Consider the following 4,142-nt stretch of genomic DNA (forward strand, 5'->3'; position numbering starts at 1 on the left):
ATTATAGCTTTGTAGTATAGCTTAAAGTCGGGTAGTGTTATGCCTCCAGCTTTATTTTTTTTGCTCAGCATTGCTTTGGCTATGTGTGGTCTTTTATTGTTCCATATAAATGTCTGGATAGTTCTTTCCATTTCTGAGAAAAATATCTTTGGAATTTTGATGGGGATTGCATTGAATTTGTATATCACTTTGGGTAGTATGGACATTTTCACTATGTTGATTCTTCCAATCCAAGCGCATAGGATATCTTTCCATCTTCTTGTATCCTCTCTAATTTCTCTCAGCTGTGGTTTGTAGTTCTCATTATAGAGATTTTTCACCTCCTTGGTTAACTCAATTCCTAAGTATTTTATTTTTTTTTTGTGGCTATTGTAAATGGGCAGGCTTTCTTGATTTCTCATTCTCCATGTTCACTATTGGAGAAAAGAAATGCTACTGATTTTTGTGTGTTGATTTAGTATCCTGCTACTGTGCTGAAATCATTTATCAATTCCAAGAGTTTATTTGTAGAGGTTTTAGGCTGTTTGATATATAGGATCATGTCATCTGCAGACTGGGACAGTTTGACTTCATCTTTTCCAATCTGGATGCCCTTTATTTCCTTCTCTTCTATGATTGCTCTGGCTAATACTTCCAAAACTATGTTGAATAGGAGTAGTGAGAGTGGGCATCCTTGTCTAGTTCTTGTTCTTAAAGTAAATGCTTTCAGCTTTTCCCCATTCAGGATGATATTGGCAGTGGGTTTGGCATATATGGCTTTAATTATGTTGAGATACTTTCCCTCTATACCTAACTTATAGAGGGTCTTTGTCATGAATGAGTGCTGAACTTTATCAAATGCTTTTTCAGCATCTATAGAGATGATCATATGGTCCTTGTGTTTGAGTTTATTAATATGGTGTATCACATTTATTGATTTGCGTATGTTGAACCAACCTTGCATCCCTGGGATGAATCCCACTTGATCGTGATGAATAATTTTATGTATGTGTTGTTGTATTCTGTTTGCTAGTATTTTAGTGAGGATTTTTGCATCTATATTCATCAAGGATATCAGCCTGTAGTTTTCTTTTTTGGTTATATCTTTACCTGGTTTTGGTATCAGGATGATGTTTGCTTCATAGAATGAGTTTGGGAGATTTGCATCTGTTTCAATCTTTTGGAATAGTTTGTAAAGAATTGGTGTCAATTCCTCTTTGAATGTTTGGTAAAATTCTGCTGTGAATCCATCTGGTCCTGGGCTTTTCTTTGTTGGGAGCCTTCTGATAACAGCTTCAATCTCTTTTATTGTTATTGGTCTGTTCAAATTTTCTACGTCTTCATGGTTCAGTTTTGGGAGCTTGTGTGTGTCCAGAAATTTATCCATTTCCTCCAGATTTTCAAATTTGTTGGTGTATAGTTGTTTATAGTAGTCTCGAATGATTCCTTGTATTTCAGATGAATCAGTTGTAATATCGCCTTTTTCATTTCTAATTTTTGTTATTTGAATCTTTGCTCTTCTTTTTTTTGTCAGCCATGCTAATGGTTTGTCAATTTTATTTATCTTTTCAAAAAACCAACTTTTTGATTCATTGATCTTTTGAATTGTTTTTTGGGTTTCAATTTCATTGAGTTCTGCTCTGATCTTAATGATTTCTTTCCGTCTGCTAACTTTAGGTTTGGATTGTTCTTGTTTTTCTAGTTCTTTAAGGTGAAGTGTTAGGTTGTTCACTTGCCATATTTCCATTCTTCTGAGGTGAGCATTTAATGCAATAAATTTCCCCCTTAATACTGCTTTTGCAGTATCCCAAAGGTTTTGGTATGATGTATCATTATTTTCATTAGTTTCAATAAATTTTTTGATTTCCTGCTTGATTTTTTCTTGGACCCATATGTCATTAAGTAGAATGCTGTTTATCAAATATCTTTTTAGACAAAAATATTAAATCTAGAAATCCATAACAAGCAATACTCAGGAAACTATACAAATACATGGAAACTAAACAACATGCACCTGAACAACCCATGGGTCCAAGAAGAAATTAAACATGAAATCAAAAATTTCTTGAAACTGCAAAAAGAAAGACACATCATAAAGACCAAAAATTGTGGGATACTGCAAATGTAGAACTAAGAGGGAAGTTTATTGCAATAAACACTTTCGTCAATAGAGCAGAAGGATTTCAAATAAGCATCCTTACACTGCACCTCAAAGAACTAGAAAAACAGGAACAATCTAATCCCAAAATTAGTAGACAGAAAAATAATTAGGATTAGTGCAAACTAAATGAAAGAGACCCCAAAAATGATACAAAAGATTAATGAAACAAAAAGTTGGGTTTTTTCTGAGAATTAGACAAACCATTAGCTAGGCTAACTAAAAAAAGAAAAGTGAAGACCCAAATAACAAAAATCAGATATCAAAAAGGAGACATTACAACTGGTGCCGCAGAAATACAAAGAATCATTATATTATTATAAACAACAATGCACCAACAAATCTAAAAGCCTGGAGAAAATATATAAATTATCAGACCCATAAAAACTCCTAAGACTGAACCAAGAAGAAATAGAAAACCTGAACAAGCCAATAACAAGCAACTAGATTAAAGCAGTAATAAGCAGTCTCCCAACAAAGAAAAGCCCAAGACTAAAAGGCTTTACTGTTGAATTCTACCATATCTATAAAGAGGAATTAATGCCAATTCCGTTCAAACTATTCAAAAAATTTGAGACAGACGCCATTCTTCCAAACACATTCTATGAGGCCAGCATCACCCTGATATCAGAACCAGACAAAGACACAACAAAAACAGAAAACTACAGGCCAATACCTCCAATGAACATCAACGCAAAAACCCTCAACAAAATGCTAGCAAACAGAATACAGCAACACATCAAAAAAAATTATACACCATGATCAAGTGGAATTCATCCAGGGAGGCAAAGATGGTTCAATACACAAGTCAGTTAAGGTGATACTCCACATCAACAAAATCAAGGACAAAATCCATAAGATTACCTCAATAGATACAGAAAAAGAATTTCAAAAAATTCAACATCTCTTCCTGATAAAGACTCTTAGCAAATTAGGTATAGAAGGAAAGTATCTGCCTTGGATTCAATGTCCACCAAAACTTAATCCCCATTGTAACTGTTGAAAATGAGAAATCCTATTACAGTAATTGAAAGATGGGGCCTTGAAGAGGTGGTTAGGTTGTAGGACTATGCCATTGTGAATGGACTAATAATCTTGGCCCTGGGCATGGTTCTGAGGGCTTTAAAAGGGGAGCATGTAGAGTCTGTCCCTCTATCTGCTCTGCCATTCCCTGCCATGTGAGAGCCCTGGGTAACTGTTGTCACCACCAAGACTCTCACTAGATGTGTTCCCTGGACTTTGGAATATCCAGACTCTGAAACTGTAAACAATACATTTTGTTTTCTTATAAATTATCCAGTTCTAGATATTTTTTTAAGCAACAGAAATGAGCTAATACATTATCTCAAAACAATAAGATCCATGTACGACAAACCCACTGCCAACTGGGTTTCATCCTGAAAAGCTTTTCCCTTAAGAACAGGAACAAGACAAGGATGCCCACTCTCACCATTCCTATTTAACATAGTGTTGGAAGTACTAGCCAGAACAATCAGCCAAGAGAAAGAAATAAAGTGCATCCAGATTGGAAAAGACAAAGTCAAACTGTCTCTGTTGCAGATGACATGATCCTATATATAGAAAAACCTAAAGACTCTACAAAAAAAACTCTGACACCTGATAATCAATTTCAGTAAACTTGCAGGATACAAAGTAAACACACAAAAATCATTAGTGTTTTTATACTTCCGTAGTGAGCTAGCAGAAAAATAAAACAAGCCCATTTTCAATAGTCACCATAAAAACAAAATACCTAGGAATCAATTTTACCAAGGAGATGAAAGATATCTACAAAAAGAAATAAAAATGACTGCTGAAAGAAATTAAAGAGGACACAAAATATGGAAAGACTTTCCATGCCCATGGATTGGAAGAATTAACAGTCTGAAAATGTCCATACTATCCAAAGTGATATATAGACTCAATGCAATCCGCATCATAATACCAATTTATTCACAGAAATAGGAAAAAATAAATAAATCCTAACATTTATATGGAACAACAG

Source organism: Cynocephalus volans, chromosome 8 (genome assembly GCF_027409185.1).
Source record: "Cynocephalus volans isolate mCynVol1 chromosome 8, mCynVol1.pri, whole genome shotgun sequence".
Taxonomy (NCBI): domain Eukaryota; kingdom Metazoa; phylum Chordata; class Mammalia; order Dermoptera; family Cynocephalidae; genus Cynocephalus; species Cynocephalus volans.